Below are 7,774 nucleotides of genomic sequence, written 5' to 3'. Positions count from 1 at the left end.
AGGCAAGAGTAAAGATGGGTAACCCTGGAGTGATGTCAATTCCTAAGATTTACTGAGACAACATCCTTCAACATTGGATTAGCAGAAACAAAATATGACTGCATACCCTGTAAATGAGGTTGGGACTCAGGGAATACCGTTCCTCTATATTGCTGATAAGAAACAAAATCGTACAACCAATAGAAAAGTCCATGTTTCAAAAAATCCCATATTCATTTCAAAGATGATTGGCACTCTTACTTAAAGAAATGTATCACAGTGATTCACTGGCATAAAAAATAAGAAATATGAACAAGGCAATATATTACAAGCCCGCTCTTGGTAATAGTAAAATAGTAAGAACAACTCAAATCCATCAAGAGAAGATGCCTGAATAAATTGTGGTCTGTTCACACAATGGTGTTCTCTGTTGCTAAAACACAAAATGAATACATTTATACCATTTTTTCTTGAATAAACAGAATAACATCATGCATACTTTCATTTTTTAGTAAGACATTTGTCTTACACAATATTTCAGAATGATATGTGTGCTTGTGTATGGGAAAAGACACAGATATATTCTTTAACATTATATACTTACATATGCATACACACACATATCAACTGTGTTCTCCATTTCAAGTAAGAATAAAATGAGCATTTTTGACTAGTTAATGTAAACATATGACTTGACTGATTTTTGCATGAGCCAACTGGTTTTGAAATAATTTTTTGCTTCTTCTAGGATCTGTCTCACCAGCATTCCTGGAGGCTCAGTCCTCAAACTTCTGCTCTTTCTCTTTAAATTCTATTCCTAGGTTTTTACTGGGAAGGACAGCATATGATGAGGAATGAGCAATTTTGAAAAGAGATCTCTGTTTTGCTATGCAAAAATGTGGGATTAAAAGCTCAATAAACCCACTCTGCTTTTTCTTGATTACAAGTACAGCAAACCAAACATACATAAAAGAATGGAAGTAAATGATGTGCCAAACCTGCAGTAAAGGGTCAAAATCCTACGTCCCTAGGACAATACTTGGCCTGCTCTGTAGCCATGAATCAACTTAATTCAACACAGCTGAAGCCAAAACTAGCCCCAATATTCCCAGATGTCCCATACTTGCTGCTCCTAGCTGGTCACAAGAATCTTTTCCCCCAATACCCCAAAAGCAGGTGGTTGTCCCGCATGTAATTGACACTTTGCTCTTCTGTGGCTTGTAGACCTTGTGATGGACAAACACCTCAGGAAGTGCCTGCGCTGTGGGGTTGGAATTATCATCCCCAGAAACACTTGGATTTTAGCCTCTTGGTTCTTGTTTAAAACTGCATTGTACCTTGTCTTTGTCTCTTCGCATTCTTCTGTAGGAGAGCAGGAAAACACCTTTCTTTTCTGACACCACTCACTTACTCATGGCAGAGCGGCCTGGTAACTAGTGGTAGGTTGCTTCCATGTCTCCTCAGAGTGCAGGTGACTCACACTGGGACTCCTGCAGAAGAACTTCACAGCACATAATACTGTCCTTCCCTCATCCACTCAAGCACTTCACTTGAGCCAAACTTGTCATGTTTTAAGTTGTTCAAAACTGATTTCTGTTTAAAACTCACTTGTGAACATCTCCCCAACCATTTGTCTCCCAGCTTCACTGCATCCCTCATTGATTTACATGTTTTCCAAGCCTGCAATTTGAGTTCTGAAATTTAAAGGTCCTATGCAAATCAGCTAGGCCTACTACTGTGAGATATGCAAAGTTAAACTTAGAAGTTTAGAGAAGTATAAGGGGGTCTCCATTTTATTGAAGGTAGTGGAGTGAGTGAGAATGGGAGAGTGTATAGGGCACCAGCGCCTAGCGGCTAAAGTCCTCACCTTGAACACCCCGGGATCCCATATGGGGACCGGTTCTAGTCCCGGCAGCTCCACTTCCCATCCAGCTCCCTGCTTGTGGCCTGGGAAAGCAGTTGTCAAGGACGGCCCAAAGCCTTGGGACCCTGCACCTGTGTGGGAGACCTGGAGGGGGTTCCTGGTTCCAGGCTTCGGATCGACGCAGAACCGACCGTTGTGCTCACTTGGGGAGTGAATCAGTGGACGGAAGATCTTCCTCTCTGTCTCTCCTCTCTGTATATCTGACTTTGTAATGAAAATAAATACATCTTTAAAAAAAAGAAGAAGAAGAAGTGGAGCAGCTGGGACTGGACCAGTGCCAATACCACAGGTGGCAGCTTTATCTATTATATCGTAGTGTGCATCAGTCCCAAAACTTCCAAAAAAAATCATTTATTTGTATTGGAAAGGCAGCTTTACAGAGAGAAAGGCAGCTTTACAGAGAGAAAGTTCTTCCGTTCACTGGTTCATTCCCCAAGTGACCACCATGGCCAGAGTTGGGCCAATCCGAAGCTGGGAGGCAGGAAGTTCCTCTGGATCTCCAAAGCAGGTGCAGGCTCCCAAGGCTTTGGGCCATCCTTGACTGCTTTCACAGGCCACAAGCAGGGAGCTGGATGGAAAGTGGAGGAGCCGGGACATGAACCGGCACCCATAAGGGATCCTGGTGCATATAAGGCAAGGATTTAACCACTAGGCTATCATGTCGGGCCCAATATTTTCAATTCTTAGTAGTTTTAGATAGTGGTAAACATTGCTTTGAATGTCCCAGCCTCTGATTGGGGTGGATCTCATAAAAAGGACCACTGGAAACACTCCCTGTTTTTTCCTTTCACCATTCACAATCTTGTAACATGACAATTTGGGGAATTTGTTTTCCTTATTGTTAGAAGCACACAAACTAGACAGAAGGCAGTATCACCAGAAGCGATAGCTCTATAGTACTGAAATAATTCATGGATTTGGGGATTGTTTTAAAAATCCATTTTTCCTCTATGTTAGGGGCTTTGTAAAACATGAAGCACTAAGAACTGCAGTCAATTTCATGCTCAATACAAAATATTATGAGCTGTAAAGTTCTGTACAAAGAAAATAAAAAGAAGATATGAAGAGAGTTCATTTTAAAGGGATGAACTTTACCTATTCCATTAAATAGTCTGGACAAACAATTTCAGTCATTGCTACAAAGTCCACAGCTTTTTTGTAGAAAACTACTGTTTAATTCACAATTGCTATTCTGTAAAAAGTAAAAATGCCGTGGTTATGTTTGTGCACTAGTTCTGCAGTACCAACCTCTGATTCAGAAAATATGGAGAGACTCCCTTGTATTTTCTAAGGAAAGTGTGTCACAAACTATTAAATTGAATCTAAAATTTCTCCTGAAGGTTTAGAGATTGTTTCACGGAAAAAAGAACTATATTGTTTTTATTTACAGCTTCATAGGTTATCTCAAAAATCTGAGAATACAATATGGTAAAAAACTGAAACACCTTATTTTTGCTACACATTACCGTTTGCTTGCCTTTCCTTTCGGGCTTACAGCATAAAGGTGTTATATTAACAATGAAATATTTGAAGAGCTCTCTCTTATTAAAAAAAAATGTTACCCAAGAAATGAAATACCTCCTTACAAGCATAGGGTCTTGCAACAAATTCAAGTTTTTAAAGTTGCACAATATGAAGTACGGTACGCACATACACACACACTGACAAGATACTGTGCTGGTCCGGTATACCTTCTGGGCATGCTTTGATGGCAAACTCCTCAGATTTACACCAAGCTTTCTACAAATACAGGACTAGGTACTAGGTTCACCGTCATGTCTTAGGACACCAATATCGCCTGTCAAAGTGCTTGGTTTGAGTTCCAGTTCCTCTGTTTCTGAGCCAGCTTCCTACTAATGTACATTCTGGTAGGCACTACATGTTAAATTAAGTACTAGGGCCTCTGCCCAGTTGTTTAGTCATCTGGGGAATGAAGCAACGGTCAATGGAAGATCTGCTTCTGTCACTGTATGTTCAAATAAAACGGAAAACAAGCCTTCTACAACCTAGCTGGTTAACATGAGAACTTGTCCAGGCCATGGTATCTGCTGTGCCTGCTGAAAGTCGAGGTTGGCAAATGAGAAATAAAACAGCTTTCACACTTTCCCAGTTGTGGAAGTGCATTTTCCAGATAAGGCCACATTGGCAGTTGTGTTTTCTGTTCCAACCTCAAAAGAAGCTTTGAAAAATCAGTTTCTTAGAACTTTAAAGACTCGGGGTAAGCAATATCCTATCTCCTCCTAGAATCTAAGTCCTTCGTTAGAATATTACTTGATGGTTAAGGATCACATGCACTCTCTCCTCACCCCAACGCCCGCCCCTGGCCGACATTATGTCTGCAAGTACACCACATGATAAGCACACAGTAAATCTGAATTAACTATTCTCTACTCAGTGGTCTTCTACGGCTGGTAATTTCATAATGCTGCTTTTGAAGCACCGTGGTAAAACCTACCCTTAAGGCAAAGAGAGATTTATAATACAGCCCACAAAATACAAGAAAATATGCTCTTTGAAATCTTTTACAATTAGAAAAATGTTATTTAAGGCCTCTTGCCAGCTTGATAATTTAACAGAAAGGGTTCATATTTGTATATAATTATTGGACTGATGCATTTTAAATAACTTTCCTCTTAATCTGATTGTGAAGAATATCTCAGGTAGGGCCTTAGATGCTGTATTGGCCAGCTTTGCATGCCATAACAACTTTCCACAGACTGGATGGCCTAACCAACAAATATTTATTTGCTCACAGTTCCTCAGGCTGGACATTCAAAGATGCTGGCAGGCTCTGTTTCTAGCATGGTCTCTCTTCCTGGTTTAATGAGGTGCCTTCTCACTGGGACTTCACATGGCACCTCCTTTGTGGCGGAAGACGTGTGGGGAAGGGTAGGTGTATTAGGTGGCAGAAATGTGACCTGATTATCAATCTTAATTGTAAATCAAATATAGTGTAAGGATATGAGTACAACATCAAGTTAACAAGGGGTAGGTTTATGTTGATTACTTTTATGTGTTAACTTGTACCAGAGTTCCCAGGTATTGAATCAAACACCATTCTGGATATTTTGGTTGAGATGAAGGTTGAATAGGTTGAGTAAATAGAGAAAGCAGTTTGTTCTAATGTATATAGGTCTCATCCAACCAGTTAAAGATCTGAATAGATTAAAAAAACAAAAACAAAATCTGACCCTCTCCTACGTAGCAGACACTTTCCTTCCTGAAGCCTTTGAACAGAAACAGCTGATTTTGTTTTTGTTTTGTTTCTATTTTTGCCCAGTGGCCTGTTCACCCAGACATGGATCTTCCCGGTTATATAGCAGCCATCCAACTTTCAGACTGAAGGCATACATGAGGAAGGAAGGTTGTGCAAAATTCTAATGATGTGGTTGCTCTTGAGAACTCTGACTAATATCAACATGCTTTTAGGTGGGTATTTCCCACTTGTCATTTAATCATGTGTGTTGTAAACTTTACCTCTTTAGTCATGCTTGTATTTTATTGTTGCAGAAATTGAGGAATTAGAAAATCTAAGCCATAGTTTCTACCGTCTTCTAACTCTAAACTTCAGTGTTTATGAGATATTTAAGTGACTATGAAATAGTATGACCCAGGGTGAAGCATGGTGTTGTGGAATCCAGTTCCCCATTTTTTAAGCTGATACAAAAATATGTCCCGTTTTGGTCTCCTGGAGTTAACTTAGGATCTCATGAGATGGCACATGTGAAAGTTACTCTGAAGATACAAAGCACCATCATGTGATTGAGTCTTGCTGTGACTTGAATATGGTTAAACTGTGCCGTCTTTTCTGCAAAGGCTCCTGTATTAAAGGCTTGGTCTCCACATGGAACTATTGGGGGAGTGGGCCTAGTGTGAGATCCTGAGGCCACTGGGGGTATGCTTTTGGGAAGCAGTTCTCTATGACCCATTTTCAAGTGGTTGCCCAGCACTATGCATTCTGGCCTGAGAACTAATCCATTGTCCTCCTGAAGTTATAATTCACCATTTACTGTGATGCTTTCCCCAGGGCTAAGTCAATACAGCACCTGTGTCCAGAAATCTCCAAAACTGAGCTACATACACCTCTTCTATTTATAAAGTCTGAGGCTTGAGGGATTTCACTGTAGTACCACAAAACTATTATGAGTTTATAATTACTACTTAATGGTATACACACATATTTTCTATCACAGTTTGATATTAATTATTCTGAAACCTGAAAAAAGAAAGATCTTTTTTTTTTTTTTACTATTTTTCGGATTGACATCATTTCATAACAGCCACATCGATCACAGCAACAATAACAACAACAACAACATCAACAGCAAATTGTAGCACCCTGATAAAATAATGTGCCACTGAGTAAGCAACATATGCTTAACTAAAAGGAAACACAGAAGTCTCTTAGGAACTATGATGCCATCATATACTTCATGGGCACTTGTTGAATTCTATTAGAGAAAAGAGATTATTTGGAAGCAAGCAATCCTATATTTACAGCAGCACAATTTACAATAGCAGTGACATGGAAACAAACCAGATGTGCATCCAAGGAAGAGTGGTTAAAGAAACTGTGGTACATCTACTCAATGGAATATTATTCAGCTTTTAAGAAGAATGATGTTATTCTATTTAAAACCAGGTGGTCCCAACTAGAAACCATTATGCTCAGTGAAATGAGTCAATCACAAAAGAACAAATACCATATATTCTCTCTCATATAAGGAAGCCAACATGGAAAGGGCAACTGCAACAGCCCAATCTATACTATTTTTTGAGTGTCTGTTTGCTCTTTTGGCTGTATCTCATATGTTTTGATGTTTTTATATCGGTTTGCTTGCTTCCGAAAGATCTTTTCTTAACACTTTGGTTGAATCAGGAATGATAACCAGTAAGACATGTGCTGCAACTATCCCTTCCTACTGCCTTGGCAGACAGCTGAAATCATCAAGAAGGTACTTTCCCAATGACAGACTGAAAGGCTTTAGATTCCTTCTAAAGGGGCTGTACAATGTGCTCCATTATGGCCATCTCTGAATGTTACTGATTATTCTGTGAGCCAGGCTGTTTTATCAGAATAATTCCTAGCTACTGTTAATTTGTATAATGCAACATAGATGTGTAGGTAAGGTGAGCAAGGTCCCATCTTCACCGTCTCAGTTCACCATGGGAATCATAGCTCCTTCCTCAATAATTTTACTATCACATGTCTAATATGTTCCACGGCATTTTAAACATTTGTGGTACGAAATACAGGCATTTTTGCTCTTCTCTGCTAATTTCCATTAACATTTGGTCATAGGAGTTGACATTTAAGAAAACATTGCTTCAAAAGGAGACTAGAAATCAGTTTATACTCCAAGAGAAGAAAATAGGCCAGGTTGTCTACCTTCCTCACCACCACTTTCTCATGTCCCAGCATTAAGGTACTGGTCCTTCTGGAAATATCTTCTCAAGTTCCAACGACACCCAGCGTCCTCTGATTAAAGTATGAAGACGGTTTTATATTTCCTTTTGAGTCATAAAAATGAAACAAAACACATTTAACCCAATCAAAATCTAACCAATCACATAGCTTTATTAAGCATAGCATCGACAGAAAGAAAATATGGAGTCCTTGCCCGGAAGGATGGAGGCCAAAAGCACAATAATTTTCTCACTTTGTGTTTAATATCTATAAATTTTATTCTTCATTAAGTCGCTAAGTTCCAAAATGGCTGTTGATATTAAACACTGAGGGAAACTTACAAATGGATAGTGAAATCCATTAGGGATTACCAGATGTTAACTAGCCCCGCTCCATGAGGCTCCATTCACATCTGTTTTTGACCTCTGTACTGCATAAAGTGCTTTCTTTTCTTTTCTATTATG

Source organism: Ochotona princeps, chromosome 13 (genome assembly GCF_030435755.1).
Source record: "Ochotona princeps isolate mOchPri1 chromosome 13, mOchPri1.hap1, whole genome shotgun sequence".
In the NCBI taxonomy this organism is placed as follows: Eukaryota; Metazoa; Chordata; class Mammalia; order Lagomorpha; family Ochotonidae; genus Ochotona; species Ochotona princeps.
The sequence above is the reverse complement of the archived record's forward strand: the minus strand, read 5'-3'. Positions refer to the sequence as shown.